The 22,439-nt window shown below is 41.6% G+C and overlaps 1 long non-coding RNA gene across 1 annotated transcript in view; it reads right to left on the bottom strand.

Annotated features, from left to right (window-relative positions):
- Window positions 1–6,211: 6,211 nt before the first annotated feature.
- Window positions 6,212–22,439, bottom strand: part of LOC127579555 (uncharacterized) — a 73,785-nt gene continuing 57,557 nt past the window's right edge. The window contains exon 3 of the long non-coding RNA XR_007957699.1: window positions 6,212–6,345. This is a non-coding gene — a long non-coding RNA (uncharacterized LOC127579555). The remainder of the gene's footprint in view (window positions 6,346–22,439) is intronic.

Here is a 22,439-nt window from a genome sequence, read left to right as displayed (position 1 = left end):
CCACTAGACATGGCCTTGTATACCTCCCTAAAGCCTCAGTCAGGAGTGACTGTGGTGTACCCTCTCCACAGAAATTCATCTCCAGTTTGTTTGCTTCATTACAGCATGCAAGCCATGATCCTAAACAATAACCTATAACGGAGCCAATTGCAATGAAGCAAGACTGTATTGCCCCAACACTTTTCTCAATCTTTCTATCCAACAAATTTCCCATGACAGTGGAGCTAATCTTCAGAACTAACATAACACTGTTCAACCAATGGCAACTACACTCCAGGACATGTCACCCGAATGTCAGTAGTTGAACCGCAGTATGCAGATGACTCTTGTGTTTGCGTCTACCCAGAGGCTGAGCTCCAAGTTATTGTCGACTCATTCCATTTTATGATTAAACAGTGGAAAACCTATTAAGTTCTATTTTCCCATTGAACACATTTGCACCAAACTGTTTCAACTCCAACAGCTGTGTCTGAACCCTGTTCATGGTCACTTAATTTAAATGTCTCCCCTATCTCCGCTTTGAGGCTTGAACATGACATAAAATGCACTTGTAAAATTCCATGCAAAGGATCACAGAATAAAACTGTGCACAATTACCAAAATTTTGGTGTCAGTTGTGGCTGAGTTGCTGGAACTCTTGCCTGTGGGTTAGAAGAGTATGAGTTCACTCCAGAGACTTGAGCAGAAAAATCCCCAGTGCAGTGCTAAGGGAGTGCTACATTGTTAGAACTCCAGTCTTTGAATGAGATGTTACACCAAGGACCTCTGTTGTGGCAAACATTGCACTATCTCGAGGAAAAGCAATTGAGTTTATCCACGGTGACTTGTCCAATATTTTTTATTCGTTCAGCATCACGAATATAGACTCTCTGGACATTATCACATTGCTGTTTGTTGGAGCTTGCAAATGGAAGTTACTAACTCCATTTCCTTAGTTACAAAAGCAATGTGAAAGGTGTTACTTTAATGTAAACATTTTTACTAGAAAATAGTAATGAATTGCAATTTTAGTCTGGGAGACCATGGAGATGGCTCGCAAAGGGAAGTGAGACATTTAAGGTGAAAAACAGGAAGTGATGGAGATAATCAGCAGTATCCGTGAAGGCAGAGCAGAGTTAATCAGAGTTAATTCTGCTTGTATTACACATTTCCAGCATCTGCAATGTTTTGGTTTTCAAGTGGGGCATTTATACTGGTACAGAAAAAGGTATTCTTCATCAGCTGTGCTCAGGTGCTCACGGTTGAAGCATTGAACCAGGCTTGGTATTTTGCACCTGACTGTGATTTAGACCAAAGAGGAACTGATGTTAATACTCCAAGGAGGCAGGTGGATGAAAACAACACTATACTCAGATTTATTCTCTAAGAGTCATTTCATTGCAGAAGAATCTTCTGAATTTATCTGTTAATAAAACTAGGAGAAAGTGAAAAAATGAGAAAAACGATCTCCAGATCACAAGCAAAAATGAAATCTTGTGCTGAGATTCTGTTCGAGAGTCCGTCAGTGTGAAGTTCTGGAGACTCACTGAAGGAAGATTTCCTATCTGTGCAATATTTAACTGAATTTAAAAAAGTTGATGATCATGGACAATGCAACTCACAGTGAATCCTGATGTTCTTTGACTTTAATTTGAAATATATTGTGCAGCACACAGAAACAAGGTGCTGTGGAATACAAAATCGAGGCTGATTTCTTTTCTCTGCAACAAAATGCTGGTCAAAAGACTAAATCTCCATTTTAACTCTGAGTAGAAATCTGAAGTATGAGATTCAATTCTGAGATTCAATTCAACTACAGATTCAAGTGTGGGGAGTAGGTGACGTTTACTCCAAGGCCTCATTCACATGCCCTGGTGTCACCTCTGGTTCACAGCCTGCAGAAGTGGTGTCACTGCAAATGGGGTGGAAGTTATTGAGGAATCAACAAAAAATTGTCTTTGGTGAAGTAAGAAAGGATTTGGGGTGGCGGGGGGGTGTGTGTTTCAGATGTTGGCTTATACATCATCACGTTTGGAGACAGGGGTAGGGTGGTGGCTAGTGGAGGGATGGATGCAAGTGAGGTGTATCCCATGTCCTCTAGGCCCACACAAAAGATCTACAGATTAAAAGATATATCACACCACTGGGCTCCTTGCAGCCAGCATCATTGATGCTGCAGCCTTGGTGTTGTTTTTAAGACTCCAGTGGCCTTTATTTGGCTTATTGTTAATGAGATTTATGCATCCCAATGATGTCTGAGAGATATGACTTTGGTTTTGACACTCTTGTTTCTTTGCCCAATTCAGGAAGATAAAATGGTGGGAACACTCCCCAGCCTCCCCACCCACCATTGCTATTTAACCAATTCATAAGCAGAGGGCTGGAAATCAAATCTTACATTTCATTTATCAAGAATAGAATAGAGATTAAATTACTGAGAGTTAAAACTGAGATTTAGTCTTTTGACCAGGATCTTGTTGCAGAGAGAAGAAATCGGCCTCAAACTTGTATTGCACTGCACCTTGTTTCTGTGTGCTGCACAATACACTTTGAATTAAAGTAAAAGAACATCAGGATTCACTGTGAATTGTATGGTCCAAGTCTTGAACCTGCCATGGAAGCAAAGGTGGTGAAGAAATCCTGGATATATAGAGTAGCATAAAAGTATGGCAAAGGAGATCTTTGGAAAGGAAGAGTTTTTTTGCTATTTCTAGTAGAATTATATCATGAATTGCTGAAACTTCAGTATGATTGTATTTTGTATATTCTTTGAGATACCTTATAGGTAAGTTTTCAATAAAAGATTTGAAATAAATGAAATAAATATTGCATTGTTTTCATAATCACTTATCTAGTAGCCAGGTATTACAAATTCTCTGTCATAAATGGTTGAAATCTCTAAGATCTGATCTACACACATTTTGATGATTCTTTGCACAATTTTCTGCTGAGGGACTAAAATACATTTTTTTACATTGAATACCAATTCATTCAAACATCGCAAATTAGCCTTTTAATTTAGTTCAGATGTTACCAGTGGGGGTCAGCATAGATCCATTAGTTAAAGCTCCTGATTATTGTTTTATCTGGTTTGTGCTGAGTAGCTTGCCAGCATATCACTGCCAAGGCTTATGCCACTTGATGAAGCACTGTATTCTGGCAAGGAATCAAAGCCCTCTGAAGAAAGGGAAGGAAAAGTTGGTGGAGAATATTAGCCTGGCAGAAGATTTTTTTTTAATAACAAGAATCTTGTTTTTGAACCTTGAGTGTGGCAATATTGTGAAAAAGAAAAACTTAGATGCACTGAATCTGCTCTATTCAATCTGCTGGCCCTCTCCATTCCCACTTGAAGGAAAGATAACTCCCTCCCCCCACCCCTGCCCCCCCAACCAATGTCAAGAGAATGTAATGTTTCTTGGGCAGTAAGTTTGTGTTTGTGTGTGTGTGTTTCTCTTTCTCTTTTGTGTATGTGCATTTAGGTGTGTCTCTCTATCCCCATGTATGTTCATATCTCAATCTCCTGCTCCACACGTGTCTGTTTCCCCCTCCTGGTACTCATGTACGCATCTCCAACTCTGAGCATGTACTTAGGTTCTCTCTCCCATTTCTCTATCCTGTTCTCCATCCTGCTTCTTGTGTGTGTGTGTGTGTGTGTGTGTGTGTGTGTGTGTGTGTGTGTGTGTGTGTGTGTGAGTGTGTGTGTGTGTGTGTGTGTGTGTGTGTGTATGTGAATGCATGTGTGTGAAAGCACTTGCCTGTGCAGCAATCAAAATTTCAGCTGCAAAACATTCAGGCAATTGCCCTGCATGTCTGCACACCCATGGGAGCCTAGTTTACTTTATTTAGATTGGATTAGGTGTTTTGCAGTCTAATTGTAAACAAATGAATTTCCAACTATCAAACTCATCTGCTGTTACAAACAAATACAATTCAAACACCTTTAGTTGCTTACACTTATAAGGCACTTTGATAGGAATATGGATAGGAAAGGTTGAGAGGGATATGGGCCAAATATGGGCAAATGGGACTAGCTCAGATGGGTATCTTCGTCGGCATGGATGAACTGAGCCAAAGAGACTGTTTCAGTGCTGTATTAGTCTATAACTATGACTCACATGAGTAAAAGAGAAAAACAAATTGCAAACTTATTGGTACATAACAAACAACAGCCAGAATAGAATTTTCATTACAATGAGAAAAAATGTAACATTATTTGGGCTACAAAGCAGGTATATGAGAACTTCAAACCACCCAAGTCTTCTGGGGTTCAAAAAAATACCAGGAGACATCCTTCCACTGATGTTCTTTCTGCAACTGAACTGACAACAAGGACAACCACCCAAGGCTGTTTGGCATGCTGTTTCCTTGGACAAGGCTATGGTTTTAAACAAGGTGGTCTGATTGGCAGTGGCAGTGAATTTCCTAACATCCTAACAGGTCAAACAAAGGAATGGTTAAACAAAGAGATTTAATATTAGCCATTCACACACAGTTGTATTATTGGACTGCAGAACCTCCAGCCACATCACCCATAGGGTTGAGGCCAGAAACATCAAATGCTACACAAATGCCCTGAATAAAGACTGCAATTTAGAACCCTGGCACTGAGCTTATTACTTTTGAGGTCCTGCTTTTTAACATCTTTCCTAGATCCCTAAATTCTACATGCAGAACTGCATCCCTCTTTCTACCTGTGTTGTTGATACCGGTGACTGTTCATCCTTTTAGGATATTCTGCATCCATGACCTTGGCACCAGGGAGGCAACATATCATCCTGGAGTCACGGCTATGGCCACAGATATGCTTATCTTTCCCCTAACTGTTGAATCCCTTGTTATTAAGATCTTACTTGTCCTCACTCCTGTCTTTCATTGATTTACTTCCCTTGGAAGCTCAGGAGAGTTCCCAATCTGGGCTAGCTTTCACTGGCACTTGGGCTGAAAGCAAGACAATTGTAAAGAAAGGAATGATAAACAAAAGATTGTGCAAGCCAACATAAAAATCAATTAACAAAATGTAAAGATAATGCACCATTGAAAATGTAAATAAAACCAATTGGCGGTTACAAAAATAAAAGCCTAGAAATTGGACCCATTAGTGTGCAATTGTCATGCATAAGTCTCACATAAAAATGGTTCTACCTAGCGTGGTCATATCTATGATTATTTCTGGGTGAAATCGTGCCCATTGAAAAATTGGCTTGGGCCCTTCCCTATGTAATTCATCTTAACTTGAATGATATTTTCCTAGAGTGTGTTGCGCACCTAGTGACATCACACCACATGTTACCGCTGTCAAAAAATCAAAACTTTAGGGTGCAAACTATGACATTTGTTGAACACTTACAGTACAATTAGGAGGACATTCTATTGCTTTGATGCATTTGAATCTAGAGGCACAGTAAGCACCTTCATTGGGGGATCCAGCTGGGCAGTATTCCTCTGCTCAGAGTCCACTCTGCACAATCTGAGCAGTGCTCTGCTCACAGTGACGAAGGGCGAGAGTGCAGTGAGGAAGTGGACAGAGACAAAGCAGCACAACTTTCTCCTAATTGTGAGCGTTCAACAAAAGCCATCCTAAAGCTCCAATTTATGTCGGCAAGAGAGGAAACACGTGATGGAAACTTGTGATGTCATTAGGTGCTCAACAGATGTTGAGAAAATATTATGTTGTGTCTGGGGGGTGGGGAGGGGGCAGCATGTCTCTGCTCCTGCAGAAGGCAGATGAGTTCTCACATGCCATTTCTCTGCTCCTGTGAGAGAGCGATCTGCTCACCTGTGGCGCCTCTCAGTGGAGAACATCTTGCTATTCACTTACCTATAGCAACATTAGCCTGGATCCTTATATGCACAATTCACAATACTTTCTCAACATCTGTTGAGCACCTAATGACATCACAAGTTATACATCATGTGTTTCCTCTCTTGCCGACATAAATAGGAGCTTTAGGATGGCTTTTGTTGAACATTCACAATTAGGAGAATGTTGTGCTCCTTTGTTGCATTTGTATCTATTGAAAGGGACATTCTACTGACATGGGAAACCCAGCTGGGTGGCTTCAGAACCGACTGCAGGATACAGTTCTTTAGTGAGTGCACCTCCCAATGACACATACCGTCAAGCCCTATCTGCTGATCCCTCATGGTATCAGTCTCTGTAGTGGGGTGTCAGGTACAACAGGCAATCTCAACAGGCAATTGAATCACCATGAAACAGTGAGAGTTGGCATAACTGGGAGACTGCAGATCACACTTGCTGCAGAGCTGGCTTGGGGCTTGGTGGCCCTTGATGGTCTCCTGCAACTTGGTGAGGATCTCCACTCATTCACCTGTGGGCAGCCTTCTCTTATTCCTCGTTGTCTTTGCCTTTGAAAAAGATGAAAGGCCTGGAGTGATCTTGTATTATTGCCCCTTTGGAGGCTTGGCCTCTGTGTGTCAGGTGGAGGGGTTAGAATGCTAATGGTGGGGGTGTGGGGGCTTGAGCAATTAACAGTGCAAGTGTGAGTGTGAGCAAGTGTCAGAGTGAAGGAGCAGTAGTTTTGTTGGACTAGAGCTCACAATGTTATATCCTGTGAAATCATGACTTCTGGCTTTAGAACATAGAACATAGAACATTACAGCATAGTACAGGCCCTTCGGCCCATGATGTTGTGCCAACATTTGATCCTGCTCTAAGATCTATCTAACCCTACCCTGCCATACAGCCCTCCATTTTTCTATCATTCATGTGCCTATCTAAGAGTCTCTTAAATGTCCCTAATGTATCTGCCTCCATCACCTCTGCCAGCAGTGCATTCCAAGCACCCACCACTCTCTGTGTAAAAAACTTACCTCTGATATCCCCCCTATACCTTCTTCCAATCACCTTAAAATTATGCCCCGTCATGTTAAACATTTTCACCTTGGAGAAAAATCTCTGACTGTCCACTCGATCTATGCCTCTTTCAAGTCACCTCTCATCCTCCTTCGCTCCAAAGAGAAAAGCCCCAGCTCGCTCAACCTATCCTCATAAGAATGCTCTCCAATCCTGGCAGCATCCTGGTAAATCTCCTCTGCATCCTCTCTAAAGCTTGCATATTCTTCCTATAATGAGGCGACCAGAACTGAACACAGTACTTCAAGTGTGGTCTAACCAGAGTTTTATAGAGCTGCAACATTACCTGGTGGCTCTTGAACACAATACCCTGACTAATGAAGGCCAACACACCATACGCCTTCTTAACAACCCTATCGACCTGTGTGGCAACCTTGAGGGATCCATGGATATAGACCCCAAGATCCCTCTGTTCCTCCACACTGCTAACTTCCTGCCATTAACCTTGTATTCTGCCTTCAAATTTGATTTTCCAAAGTGTATCACTTCACACTTTTCTGAGTTGAACTCCATCTGCCACTTCTCAGCCCAGCTCTGCATCCTATCAATGTCCTGTTGTAACCTACAGCAACCCACTACACTATCCACAACACCAACAACCTTCGTGTCATCAGCAAACTTACTAACCCACCCTTCAACATCCTCATCCATGTCACTTATAAAAATCACAAGGAGCAGGGGTCCCAGAACAGATCCCTGAGGAACACCACCGGTCAGCGACCTCCGAGCAGAATACGCTCCATCTACAAGCACCTTCTGTCTTCTGTGGGTGATCCAATTCTGAGTCCACATGGCCAAGTTTCCCTGGATCCCATGCCTTCTGACTTTCTGAATGAGCCTTCCATGAGGAACCCTATCAAATGCCTTACTAAAATCCATGTACACCACATCCATTGCTCTACCTTCATCAGTGTACTTTATCACATCCTCAAAGAATTCAATCAGGCTCGTGAGGCATGACCTGCCCCTCACAAAGCCCTGCTGACTGTCCATAATCAGCCTATGCTTCTCCAAATGCCCATAAATCCTGTCTCTAAGAGTCTTCTCCAATAATTTGCCCACCACTGAAGTAAGACTCACTGGCCTGTAATTTCCAGGGTTATCTCTACTCCCTTTCTTGAATAAAGGAACAACATTTGCCAACCTCCAATCATCTGGCACTACTCCTGTGGCCAGTGAGGACGCAAAAATCATCACATTTCCATGGTGCATTTCCTCAAGAACATCTGTTCCCAATTTATGCTCCCAAGTTCCTGCCTAATACCATCATAATTCCCCCTCCCCAAATTAAATACTTTCCCGTATCGTCTGCTCCTATCCCTCTCCAAGGCTATGGTAAAGGTCAAGGAGTTATGAACAATGTCTCCAAAATGCTCTCACACCGAGAGATCTGAAACCTGAACAGGCTCATTGCCCACTACCAGGTCCAATATGGCCTCTCCTCTTGTCAGCCTGTCCACATACTGTGTCAGGAATCCTTCCTGGACACACCTAATAAATTTTGCCCCATCTATCCCCTTTGCAGTAAGGAGATGCCAATCAATATTAGGGAAGTTGAAATCATTCATGACAACAACCCTGTTACTTTTGCACCTTTCCGGAATCTGCCTCCTGATCTGCTTCTCAGTGTCTCTGTTGTTATTGGGGGTCCGTAGAATACTCCCAATAGAGTAATCGCTTCCTTCCTGTTTCTGACTTCCACCCACACTGACTCAGTAGACAATCCCTCCAGGACGTCCTCCCTTTCTACAGTTGTGATACTGTCCCTGATCAGCAAAGCCACCCCCTCCTCGTTTACTTCCGTCCCTGTCCCTTTTGAAACATCTAAACCCCGGAATATCCAGCTGCCCTTGTGACAGCCAAGTCTCTGTAATGGCCACAACATCATAGTTCCATGTACTTACCCATGCTCTAAGTTCATCACCCTTGTTCCTGATACTTCTCACATTAGACACACTTTAGCCCATCCAACTGACTGAAATTTTGCCCTTTTAAATGCCTATCCTTCTTCACAGTCCGTCTACACACTGCATCTACTTGTACACTAAATGCACCAACCTCTGACCTGTCACTTGGGTTCCCACCCCCCCTGCCAAACCTTCCCCAACAGCTCTAGGAAACCTGCCTGCAAGAATATTGGTCCCCCTCCAGTTCAAGTGCAACCCGTCCCTCCTGCACAGGTCGTATCTTCCCCAGAAGAGATCCCAATGATCTACAAATCTGAAACCCTGCCCCCTGCACCAATTCCTCAGCCATGCATTCATTTGCCAAATCAACCTATTCTTACCTTCACTGACGTGTGGCACAGGCAGCAATCCAGAGATTACTACCCTTGAGGTCCTGCTTTTCAGCTTTGCTGCATGGTGTAGAATTTCTCACTCCTGGGGAAGGTGACTTTTGCCACCTCCTGCCATAGTCTTCGAATGGGGACCCTGGCAACTCTCCTGACCACCCCCACCTCCCTGCCAGTAAATGCTCCTCCCTACTCCCTGCCAACTACTGCTCCCTCATCCCTTGTTCCCTGCCAACAGCTCCACCCTCCTATAACTCAATGTATAGAAGCTCACTCTCAGCCTCGATCTCAGTCACCAGGATTTTAATGCGTCTCTTTGTCTTCCTGTAGCTCTGTCTTCTCCAACAGCAGCCATTATGTGCATTGCTGCTGTCTTGTTGCCACGGTAAGTGTGCCTTCAAGGCCTGATATCCTCTCTGAATGTTACACAGCAATGTTTCAAGCTGTGATAACTTGGGCAAGGTCCCATCTGGAACTATGCAGGTCCCACATGAATGCATGATGCTGGGTGCAAACTAAAGTATTTTTAGATAATTTCATGACTTTGATGAGGTATCCAATCAGGGATTAGCACTTAATGCAGACATGTTTACTGCAACAATAATGGGTGAAATTTAATTGCTAGGCAGAAGGGTTTCCAACCAACAATGGAAATTCTGTCACATCTTGAAGAAACCTGCTCATAAAGCCTAGATCAGCCAAAATCATTTGCTTATATGTATGTTAAAGTTGTGCACTGGGAATAACCTGTGCAAAACCTGAAATCCAGCATGGCATTAACTCATAAAGGAGTTGTGGATTAAATTAAGTGTTTGCTGGATAGGGGAGTGCTCTTCACAAACATGAAAATATTTGTTCGCAGGTTGCAGCGTGTTTCATATTGGCAGTGTTGCTCCTCTAACTGATGCTATGATCAATTTTGCGTGTCTTGCAAAATGTACCCTTTGTGGTAAGTACTTTTCTCTCTTTCTGTCCCCCTTTTATTTTGATTTCTCTTTCTGGCATGCTCCCAGATCTTTCCAAACAATTATCCAGTAATGCCTGCCAGCAGACAAATCTTCATTGTAGGGTAAGAGAGGCATAGCCGATGTCCAGTTCCATTGATCAATTGCTGTGGTGATTTTGATACCTTGGGTTCAATTAAGTTAGAACTAAACTGAAACCTTGAAGTCGAGCCAGGGTGGCTGTCAGCTAGGTAATTTGAGTGGAATGGGGAGGGGAGTTTGATCACTAAGGTTAACATTTACTATTTGTGGGCCCTGGTGTCACACCTCTTTCACAAAAACAACTTACATACCTTTATAATAACTCAAAAAGTAGGAGAAGGATAGGCCGTATGGGCTCTAGTGGCTGCCCTACAACTCACAAAGATCATGGTAAACCTAACTGTGGACTTAAGTCCACCTTCTTGCCTGTTCCCCAGAACCCTTGACTCCCCTACAGATCAGAGGTTTCTGAGTCATAGGTCACACTGCATGGAAGAAGGCCCTTTGACCCATCAAGTCTGGCTGACCATCATGCACCCATTTACACTAATCCTAAACTAATCCTGTTCTATTCTCCCTATGTTCCCTTCAACTTCCCCATATTCTACCACTCACCAACACACTAGGGGCAATTGATGGGGGCTAATTGACCCAACAACCTGCACATCTTTGGAATGTGGGAGAAAACTGGAGCTCCCAGGATCACAGATGTGCAAACTCTTTGGTGGCCCTATTCAATTTCCTTCCTTCTGGAACTGCACAACACTCAAAACCAATACTGATGAAAAGTGACAACTGAGCCTTTAATTATCTGATAAAACCTCAACTACCTTTTTAAAAGGAGCCTATTAGCTGAAACAGGCAGGCAGCATGTACAGATGGTGGTTGACTCCTTTCGAAATGGAGGCTTCTACATCAATTTAACAAGGTGATACCAACCCCATTGAGGCCGTTACCACTCTGTTAGTGCCAGGCAAAGGCAGTGAAAACTGAGTCTTTGTACTTTCCTTACCACAAGAACTTTGATCACCTGAAAAATAATACTCTATTGGCCTCTGCTACCAAATTCCTGCGAGGTTGCATCGTGACCAGGCCTCATGTAATATTTGACATAAAAATATTAATCAAATATTTGTTGTGTAGCAATGGTACAGAAAGTCTGTCAAAAATAATTTACTGAGAAGAACTCAAATTGAATAGAAAGGCAAATTCTTTGAACCCTCCTGTGGGATATCTACCGCATTGGCAAGACTTACATTAACTTCCCATTGTTAATTATCCCTCTGAAGGTGGGGGTGAGCAGTTTTATCTGAATGGCTGTAGTCCATGAGCTCAGGGTGCTTCTAAAGTATTATTAGGTAGGGAATTCTGGGATTTGGACCCAGCAACAATGAAAGAATGGTTAAGTCAAGACGAGATGTGAAATTATTAGTGAAATCTTTCCTATGTGCCTGCTCCCTTGTCCTGCCAGGTGATCGCAGTCGGCACTATGGGAGGGATTGTTGAATAAGTCTTGATGAATTGTAGGTTGCTAACACACACTGCAACCAACCTCTGCTGGTGATGGAGGGAGTGAACGTCTAAGGTGGTGGATAAGATGCCAATCAAATAGGCTGTCAGTTTCAACATCTAGCATTTTGTGTACGTGATATAACTGGACAATTTTCCACATAGATCTCAGTATGTGTGTATGTGATTAGAAATGTGGCTGGTTTTGGAGCATTGGTCTTTGGCACTACAACCGGGAACTTGTCAGCTCCCATAGCCCATACTGTATACAATGTGCTCAGCTGCGCCTTGATATCACATGGAGTAAATTAAGTTGGCTGTAGACCGGATTCTGTAATGATGGGGATCTCAGAAGACCAGGACAAATTATCCACTCAGCACTCTGGCTGAAGATGATGCAAACACTTTGGCTTTGTCTTTCCCAGTGTGCTCTGTCATCATGGAGGTTAGAGAAGTTCAAGAATTTTCCTCTTCCCATTTGTTGGTTTGTTGTCCATTTCCATTCCTCTGGATGTAACAAAGCTTTGATCTGTTCCATATGAGGTGGAATCATTCAGCTCTGTTCCTGGAACATTGCTTCACTGTTAAAGCTGGTGTAGTTTTATCAGATTGGTACCTTAACGTAAGGTACATGTGGTTCTCATCCGGACATGCTGTTCTACAGCCTTATTGATTTGATGGTTCACCTTATTGAGCTTCTTCTATAATGCAGTACCTTTGTGCTTAAAATATTTTTATTGGGCCAATTGGCTGAAACATTTTTAGGGGGAAGATCATCCAAATTATTCTATTCTTGGTGGTTTGCAGATTTTTGGAAAGGTTTAACTCTGAGACCAAATTGTTCCAAGATGCCACAGATGTAACATTACTTCCTCCATATGTTGTATCATCTTGAATCTAACAGGAACATGGAACTTATTCAACCAGTCACTTTAATATGAAAATTTGCATCACTAGTTCAATTATTACCAGACTTTAGGTGCAATATTTTTCTTTGGCTGCTAATTATTTTATGTTGAGATTCCTTTTTGAGAGGTTTCCAAAACCATTCTTGCAACGTGGTGGAGCCTGACGGGAGGATCTAATTCCTTTGGGAAATAACATAAAAATTATAGAATTTTAAGAAAGGTTATGCAGGAGATCCACTTCTTTATGAAATAAAATTCAATAACTCAAATCCAATGAATTTTTACTTCGGTTTTGATTCTTTTGAAGCTTCTGAGATTAACAGGAAGAATAGAGACGGAGGGAATGAAGCATTGATGGAACCTGAAAGTATTTGTCACTGACACTGGAAATTGGTTTTATTTGTTGATAGGATGTGGGCAGCACTGGCAAAGCCGACATTTATTGCCCATTTCTAATTTCTCTTGAACTGACTGACGTGCCAGGCCATTCCCAAGGGCAGTTAAGAGTCAGTCATTCTGCTGTGGGTCTGGAGGCACATATGGGTCACACTGGGTAGGATGCCAAATGCCTTTTCCCTGGAGGACATGGGAGAGCCAGATGGGTTTTAAACAAGAGTCATTGGTTTTCTGGATCACCAGATTGCTGATAAAAGCTTTGCTTTTTAAATCCAGGTTTATTTAATTAACTGAAAAATTCCCCAGCTACAATGGTGCAATATGACCTCATATGTTTAGTCTTGACTTCTGATTACTGGTCCAGTGACATGATGATTATGGTAATGTGCCCTTCTCTGCATCATGGACCATAGTCTCAAGGAGTGAGATGTGCCCTCTGTTTGAGAAATCGAACATAAAGAGATCCTTAGCTCATAAGGAAGCCAGATGATCAAGTAACAGCTACAAAGTGTGATTGGCTGAGGAGATGGTAGACCCTGGCTGTTGATTATTGAGAGGGTAAGCTCAGGATGCTGCCAAGGAAAATACAAATGTCTGCAGAATATAGGTCAATATGAAGGTTTGGCCAGAAGATCCAGGAATGTGGGGCACCTGAAAAGAAGAGCTCATTGTGGGTCTGTCAGAGGCTGCTTCTCTACAATGCAGAGCTTCCTGTAGTAAGTGATTCTTTGCCAAAGTTACATCTGGCGACTGACAGAATCCCCAGGAATCCCCAGCCCAAAGCTTTAGTGTTAATGGCTGTTCTCCAATCTCAAAATGAAACATGTGTTTTATGGCTAAAGCCTAAAAATTTTCCTGTGACATTTTTCTGTGTTAAAATGCCATTAGCTCTCTCTAATGCTGCTTTAAAGGTGCTAATAAAAATCATGAAATTTGTTAGAGCCAGTGGGATCTCTCAATTCAGGAACATTGGGTGTTAGAGGTTGAAGTTTCTGTGTTAATGGCTTTTTTCCATGCAGTTCTAACCTCAGGAAGTAACCGATAAAGGGTCACATTGAAGTAGAGCCAGTACTCATTCAGCTTCTGGGAAGAATTGGCAAGGAAGAAGTGCAGGCTACACTGATTGGAGGGAGTGGCAGGGTCCTACCAGGAGGTAGAGCAACCTGTACAAGCTCCTGAAGTATAGCATCCACCAGGAGAAATCTTCCTTGTGCAAAGAGCAGTTGGAAGCATGAAATTGCCAGGGAGTTGCCTGTAAGTGTGGCAGTACTCTCTATGAATGGATGTGTTTTTTGGGAACCCTGCATTGCAGCCAAAAAATCCTTTCAGTTGTGAATGCAAATGTTACATCACTAAAAATTAATGGTTCCCCACTTTGCTGATGGAGCTTTCCTTGACTTCTGCAATACAGCAGTTAGCAACAAATTCTCATATGTGGCATAAATCAGCAGAGACAGCCTGCAGAGATCCTGAGGCAAGGTTTCTCAGAGTGAGGGTGTTCCTGCTTTGATGTTGAGACCAATGTAAGCACTTGTGTGAGCTTGTACTGGAGGTTTTCAGAAGTCACAGACAAACCTAAAGTAACAAACAAACAGTCTCATAGGCATCCTCAAAGTGAAAAGCCAGCTAAATGTTTGCGTCTGGACTTTTAGTCAGGATTCTTTGTATTTCAGCATTAATACAATCCTCTATGCATCTTTAGTCAATTTCTCAAACAACCTATTCAAAGTGACTAAGTAGGGTCAGAAAGTAGTTAAATAGGTCTACAAGAGCAAGGAAGTCCCGATGAACCTTTCAGACAAAGGTTGATTCACAACTGCAATATTGTATCCAATTCTGGGTAACAACATTTAGCAAAGATGTGAAGAACTTCAGAGGATGCAGAAGAGATTTACTGGAATGATTTCAGGGCTGAGGCACACTCATTACGTGGATGGATGGCATACATTGGGGTGATTGTTTAGGAGAGGAGTTTAAGAATAGGGAGGTTTTGTTGGTGGGGCCTCATCTGGAATACTGCATACAGTTTTGGTCCCTTTACCTCAAAAAAAGATATAGTAACATTGGAGGCAGTACAAAGGAGATTTACAAGGCTAATTCCTGCGATGAGAGCATTGTCCCGCCAAGAGAGACTAAATAGCTTAGGCCTATATTCCTAGGAGGATAGAAGAATGAGGGGTGAACTTAGTCAAACATATAAGATCCTAAGGGATTTGACAGGGTAGTTATTGGGATGTTTTCACTCATGAGAGCATCTCGAACAAGGGGACATAACTACAACATAAGGGGCTGGTCATTTAAAACCGAGGTATGTAGAAATTTCTTCTCTCAGATGGTGGGGTGAATCCTTGTAATTCTCTGCCCTGGTGAATGGTGGAAGCTGGATTATTGGAAGTATTTAAAGTGGAAGTGGGTAAGTATTTGATAGATCCAGGACTAGAGGGGAATGGGGACTGGCACAGAAGAGGAGTTGAGGCCGTGATCAGATTAAATGGCAGGGCCTGATGGCAACTCCTGCTCCTATTTTCTTGTGGTTGTGCTTGGAAAGTAGAATGTTGAGAACAGCTCATATTTAAAATCATGAATGGTCTTGACAGAATAGGTAGAGACTGTTCATGCCGGCAGAAGGGTCAAGAACAAGGGCATAGAATGAAATTGATTTGCAACTGGAAATGACAGGAGGAACAATTTTTTCTCATGCAATGAGTTAGAATCAGGAATGTACAGGTAGTGGTAGAAATGGAGCAAGGTCCATTCATGGCATTTAAAAGGGAACAGGGCAAGTACTTAAAAGGGAAAAAAAAGCAGAATTGTGGTAAAGATGGGGGAGATGGGTTGCTCTTGCATGGACCAGCTGGGACTTGATGGGCCAAATAGCCTTCTGGGCTGTAACTTTTCTGTGACTCTGTGATCCTCAACATTCACCTGAAATCTTTGCTGATAGAACATTAAACGATTCAAATCTGGCAGCTTTCGTTCTGGTTTGATTCCATTCATTGATGATTCAAATCCTCCTACACCCATATTTTGAAATTTTTATGTGGTTGTAATTTTAATAGTATCCATTCCAGACCTTCATAAAAATACCTGCATCCTCGTACTGAACTACACAGCACTAATCTATACTTCACACCTTTTTTTTTCTGAAAATACTGAGTTCCAGGTCAAAACAGTGAGAAATTTAATGTTCAGATCCTGACATGAAACAACTCACACTTTGGTGAATGCTTTGTAGTCTCTAAGTCCAGGAACTGTAATTAACATTCTAATATAACTCATAAACCTGTTGCCAGTGCTTGTAGAAGAATGTTGAAAGTGCTGGTCCAGCAAACTTCTATCTGCTGTTATAGTGGAGCCATGAAACTATTTAAAATAAACAAACATAATCTGTTTTACTCTAGCAGGCAAAAGAATATCATTCAATTGTGCAAAACACATAACTGCTACCACAATCCCTACCACATGTCATCATCACTGAGGGAAAATAACCTGTATCATGCTTTTGGCACTTACCCATTTGCCAGTGCCATTAAAGTCAATGACAAAGTGCACACTGAATAACCTGTTAAAACCACGTTCTAATTCTAAAGACTTTACCATTAAATCCCTTCCTTGTCCATTTCTTGCACTCCAACAGCTGCTTAACAGTTCACTTCCATTTCATATTGCATTCCTTTCTTGTGACATGAATTGGATATTCTGCTTGGATGGTTAACAGGTCAGTGCCAGGGTCCTGTGAAGCCACCAGCGTCAGTTTGGCTTTCCTTTCGTGGTCCTTCAAGGCCAAGCAAACTTTATTAACTTCAATGTTATGAGTGGCAGAGTCTGCGTAGATCATAACCATTTCTGGGCCTCGAAAAGGGTGAATGCCAGATAAGAATCCTTTCTACATTGGAATGCCTTTATTTGCTTGTATGTGTTCCCAGGATCTCACCCAAAGAGCAAGTATTTAAAACAAACTGAGACCACAACTCCCAGTCTTGCTTTACTTCTGCAATTTTACTCTCTGACAGTTCACGCTCTCTTGAATTTCTTGTCTTGGAATTGCTGGCTCTTTCTTTGATGGCAGCTTCTCTTTGATGCCTTGCCTATTGGCTGATTTTATTTTATCAACATGAAAGTGAGTTTAAATGGCAGGTGTGCATTCAAAGCTAAGCAAAGTCCCAATCCTCACTTTCCTGCCAATTCCACCAGAGGATGATAAGTAGTGACCGATTGTGGTTGGCTGATTCTCCGGGCATTATCTTGGAAATCTGAGGCCAACCATAATGTCTTCGTTACAACCACAGATGAGATACACAAAGTGAATTGGGCGGGCATTCAATCCAGGACCTTCTGGGATCAATATCATTCCAGGCAATGCATTTAGCTTTCAACAGAGTTACCTCACTCTAACGACTGTGTGTCTTAATCAGTCATAGAAAGTGATACGAAAACAAAAAAATTATTGTTTGTAATATTTAAGTGTATATTTCATATATAGGAAATAATGGGAGGAAGATTTGAAAATTGAAGATGCTGGAAATTTGAAATAAAAATGAAAGAAGGCTAGAAACACTCAGCCAGTCAGGCAGCAGCTGTGGATAGAGAAACAGAGTTAACGTTTATAGTCCAAGTCCCCTTTTCAGATCTGGGAAAGAGAGAAAGACAAGTTAGTTTCAATTTCCAAAGAAGATGGGGGCATAGATAGGACAAAGGGAATACTTGCGACAGGATGAGACCATGGTTGCCATGAGGATAAGTTGCAGAGGTTTTTTCATCAAATGAATGGTAATACAATCAAAGAAATGCAATATGTTGCAAATCACCGGCTGTGGGACAAGCTCTGTAGGCCAGGTTGTGCTGCACAAGCCAATATCAGAGATGGATGACTTACTGCGTTTGGTTCTCCGATATAGTGCAGTACACCAGGTTGGAAGAAGTCCATGTGATTTGATGTCCCTGGGATTCTTGGAGGGTGGCAGAAGCATCCAGAACCAGTTGGAATTACATGCATGGGGATCGGATGGGAATCTGTATTCCCAGCCCTCCTTCTTGTCTGAATGAACACACTTGGGAGAGCACCAAATAAAATAAAAGGCTTTTAGTATTGTGTTCGGCCTTGGCTTGAATTTTATAATCTAACCGGGATCTGGTACCACCTGATGCAGCCTGCCAGAACATAAGTTCTGACCTTTCCAACTATTGTTTGATAAACACTATTTGGCCTGGTGCTCCTCTGAACAGCAGCTGGATTTTTCTGCATCCTATGACCTAACCTGTTGATGCAGCCTCTCTGGCCTTCTGCAGCAGTTGTAAATCACTGCTGATTTTGGGCTTAGGTCCTGATAGGGAGGAGGGAAAGGAGATCTAGCTTATTCTTTCCAAGTGTATTTTCACATCAGCCAGACAGTGAGCAAAGCAATCCTTCCACCAGATTTATGTGGTTTGTGGTGAAATATAAACCAATTATTATTTCTCCTAACATTGTAAAATTATTAACTAGATTTCCTTTTGCTGTTACTTTTTGTTTAGATGCAATAATGGCAACAAATTGTATTTCTCTGGACGGCAAATGCTGATGGCTCCAGGAATGGTAATTGGCAGAATCAAAGTAATCCAATTATGTCAATTGTCATAATCCAGAATTGTGGGAAAGCTGCCTGACCTTATTTTTCATCACAAATTAACCATTGTCACCATTCAAGTAGATTTCTCTTTAAACCTATTAATGCCCAAGCACAGCTAAACAGCTGACAGAGCAATTCCAGACAGAAATCTACTGCTCTGTTAGCTTCACTAAAGAGGAGAAAGCCCTCACAACTTGCACTTAAGTTTCTGGATAGTGCAACATGAGTGAATTATCACAAGGATAAGTCCATCAGTGAAAAGAGGGCATTAACTTTCTTTTGGACAAATCATTTTGTAGATTCTATTTGAATATGCAACACTAGCACAGGAAATACAAAAATCCCGGCACCTCAAGCCTGCCTTCCCATTCAATATGATCGTGGCTGATCTGTTCCAGGCTTCCACTCCTCTACAATGCCAGTTACCCTTTGCCCTCAATTCCCCGACCTTTCAAAAATATATCTTTCTCCTCTTTAAAAGTCTCCAGTGTTCTAGTTTCTATGACACTCTGGGGTAGAGACTTGTAGAGATTCACCACCCTTTATGAAAAGAAATTTCTACACACCTCAGTTTTAAATGACTGTCCCTCTTATCTTGTAAATGTGTCCTCTTATTCGTGACGCTGCCACTAGTACAAATGACTCAACATGCCCCTTTAGTATCTTATGTGTTTCAAAAGAACACACCTAAACTCCAAAGAACACAGGTCTAACCTTTTTTGAGAAAATCTTCTCATCACAAGAATTAGTCTAGTGAATCTCTCCTGTTTCTAATGCTGGATATCTTTTAAATAAACAGAATTCAAGTTGCAGCCTCATCAACGGCCTATACAAGTGTAACGAAACTTCTCTATTTTTAAACTCCAGCCCCCAGCAATAAATGCCAATACATTTCACAGAATCATTAAAGTAGGCATTTTGGCTCTTCAAGTCCATACCAGCTCCATGTAAGAGCAATCCAGCTAGACCGCTCTCCACTCCTTTCCTATAGGCCTGGAAATTCTTTCATTTAATTTACTTATCCAACTCCCTTTTGAATCATGCCATTGAATCTGTCTCCACTCCTGTCCCTGGCATTAGGCAGAGGTTAGCTATGATGAAGAGAATACCTGTTTTCCTCCATAAATAACAACCAACTAATAAAAGTGCATTCTCTGCAAGTGAAGTGACTTCAAGTACTCATTGTTTAAAAAAGATTTTCTTTAAGGTTCTTTCTTAATGTCATTAAAATCATACATTTCATTTTGAGTTACCTTTAATACTTCTACTTCAATTTTTACATTCATTGGTCAAGTATGAACTAACTAATTGGTAGCGATCATATTCTTCTTTCTTGTACTAAAATAGCACAACTTTTATCACAACCAAAGTACAACCTAGCAAAAGCAAAAGAATGTATTCTTACAGCTGCCAGGTAGTTCAGCTGTTTGAGGTCAAGACAGTAGGATGGTAGGTCTGGGTTTAAAATGCCCTAGGACCCAGTTTGTTAAAGATAAAATCAGGACAGCATCTTAGGGTCAAGAAATGGCAGTGCTCACTAACTGTGACTTTTGAAAGTCATAGCCGTGAGCAGGCAGTCAACATTGAGACAGGTCTGCCTCTTTACCCAGCTTTGTAATTATATTATTTTCTCTCCCTTTCATTTAATTCCTGCATGCAGTTGACATTCAGCAGGCTTGGCTTGTGACCTGTTCTCAGGTTTCTATTGATGGCACATTTGAACCATGATCTCCCTCAGTCTTTCTCTGCAAAACACATAGTGGACACATGTCTATCATTAGGCAGAGGTTAAGGGTGATGCAAGAGAATATCTGCTTTTCCCCATAAATAACAACCAGCTAATAAAAAAATTCTTCTCACCAAGTGCATGTTTGAAAATGGTGTGTTCTGAGAATTTCATTAACAAGACCATTAAAGACCAAAATAGAAACAGGCACTCTTCTATTTTTGTGAAAGGAAGAATTTTATTCTTGGGAGAGACAGAGACGGAGAGAAAATTGCTCCGTAGAAATCCAGGCGGAGACTGAAACATGAAAGCATAGTAAAGGCTCCAACAAAATCATTTTGAGTTATCTGATGTTTTTAGTCCCTTAAGCAATTCATTCGCCTCCACTCCCCAGCTCTCACTGAGATCAGACAGTAACTCTGTGGGGAATACAGTCATGTGTCTGAATCCAATCACAGTGGTACCACCCTGCTAAAATGGATGGTGTTGCTTTGATCAGCTTGAGGTACCTGGATTGACGAAATGTATAAAATCTGCCCCCTACAATTTATGCCTTTAGAAGTACCAGGATCAATAACCAGGGACACAGAATAATGTCACCTCTGTGTGACAGATAAACATTGCATTTTCAACTACCTGAAACCACTCTGAACATATGCGTGTAAATGTTTTAGTTCATGAAACCTGATTGCTATAAAAGAGTATTTTTTAAACAAAAACAGGCATTATAATTGTGTCCCCTTTCCTCCCAATGAGATTAGGCCCAAGTGACACAGCACTGTATTTCAGTATTTTGAAAGATTTAAATTAGCCTGTCTGCATGCTACATTCAGGCCTGTTCACATGTGGAGGGAACCCCAGAGTTGCAGCAGATAAATGGAGCTAGAAATGGAATTACACAATACTGCACATTTTCCCAAACCCCAGCACTAAGTGCAGTCTTAGCTTGCACAAGTACATTGGTGATGGTCATCTCTACCTCACAACTCTTTCCTCAAATGCTCATTCGGCCACAAGTCAGACAATAACTTGAGTTTAATATTCTTGTTTCCATTTTCAAGTCTTGTTTTCAAGGCCTCATTTCCCCAGATTTGCAATCTCCTCTATCTGTAGAACCGAGAGAGATTTTTGTTCTCCCCTGATTCTTGCCTCTAGACATCTCAAATTTTCTTTGCTCCACCACTGAAGCTACTTAGGACCCAATCTTTGTAATTTCCTTTCCAATTCTCTTCTTTTCTCCATTACTATATCTTCTAAGACACTCATTTAAATCAGCCTTTGAATAAGCTATTGGTCACTATCCATCATCTCTTTGGGACTTACCATCAATTAGATCCTTAAATCTTTGCTGGCCACAGGCGATGTGCCACTTGATTGGTAGACAGCAAATGTAGTACATTCATTCAAGAAGGGCAGCAGGGATAAATCAGGTAATTATAGGCCAGTTAGTCCAATGTCAGTGGTAGGGAAATTATTAGAAAAAAATCTGAGGGACAGGCTCAATCTACACTTGGAAAGGCAGCCAAATTCGATCCAAAATAAGCTTGGAAATAGGAGACAGAGTGTAATGGTGGAGGGCTGCTTTTGTGGTTGGAAACCTGTGACTGGTTCATCAAGGGAATTGGTGCTGTGACCTTTGATTTTTGTTAAATACATCAACAACCTTGATGTGAATGTAGTTAGTAAGTTCAGTGATAACACAAAAATTGGTATTGTGGATAGCAAGGTGGATGGTCTTATGCTACGGAATATTGACTGGCTGGTAAATTGGGCAGAGCAATGCTAGATGGAATTGAGTCCTGACAAGGGTGAAGTAATGCATTCTGGGGGAATTGTAGAAAGGTAGGACATACAGCATGAATGGTGGAGCCCTAAGGAGTATTCAGGAACAAAGGGGCCTTGGTGTATCAGTCCAAAGATTCCTGAAAGTAGATGCACAGGTCGATAAGGTACGATAGATGTATATAAAATTATGAGATGCACAGATAAGATAAATAGTATTAAACTTTTGTCCATGGCAGAGGTGTCTAAGACCAGATGGCATAAGTTTAAGGTTAAGAGTAAGAGGTCTAGAGGGGTTTTGAGGAAGAATTATTTTCACCCAGAGGGTGCTTGAAGTCTGGAACACACTGCCTAAGGAGATGGTTGAGGCAGGTGGT

This window comes from Pristis pectinata, chromosome 17, assembly GCF_009764475.1.
Source record: "Pristis pectinata isolate sPriPec2 chromosome 17, sPriPec2.1.pri, whole genome shotgun sequence".
NCBI lineage: Eukaryota > Metazoa > Chordata > Chondrichthyes > Rhinopristiformes > Pristidae > Pristis > Pristis pectinata.
Note: the sequence above shows the minus strand (reverse complement) of the source record. Positions and strands in the feature narration are given on the sequence as shown.